The sequence below is a fragment of the Rhinoderma darwinii genome, chromosome 1 (assembly GCF_050947455.1).
Source record: "Rhinoderma darwinii isolate aRhiDar2 chromosome 1, aRhiDar2.hap1, whole genome shotgun sequence".
Taxonomy (NCBI): domain Eukaryota; kingdom Metazoa; phylum Chordata; class Amphibia; order Anura; family Rhinodermatidae; genus Rhinoderma; species Rhinoderma darwinii.
In genome coordinates, this window is record NC_134687.1 from 277,980,373 (window position 1) to 277,980,868 (window position 496).

The window sequence follows — 496 nt, forward strand, 5'->3', positions numbered from 1 at the left end:
ACCGCCGATGACGCCGGCTCAGCCCAGTCGACTGAACAATTTATTCTATAGAAAAAAGGAAACCTGCCGGAAAGTTGACAGATGGAAACCATTATCAATGTTTCTGTCACCATTGATATCAATGGCGATGTAAACGGAAGCTAATGTTTCCCACTGGCTTTCCGTTGCGGGGTTCCACGATGGAAACCTCAGACGGAACCCCTCAACGGAAAGCCAACGCTGATGTGAACAGGCCCTTAGTCTAATGTACCGTGTACTCTTTTGTTTAATCTTTATACACCATATTAGACTTTAAAAAATCAAACCAATGTACCACACTAAACTCGTATTTTTCTTACACAATTTCTGAAAACAAACATTACATCTAATAATTTGATTGGTAATAGTAAGAATAGACTTTACACAGTTCATGTTATTTTAATGTTTTTATTTTGAAAATAAATTTAAGGTCAACTTTTGTAATACACTTATTATAAAATAAACTTTGTTAAATGTT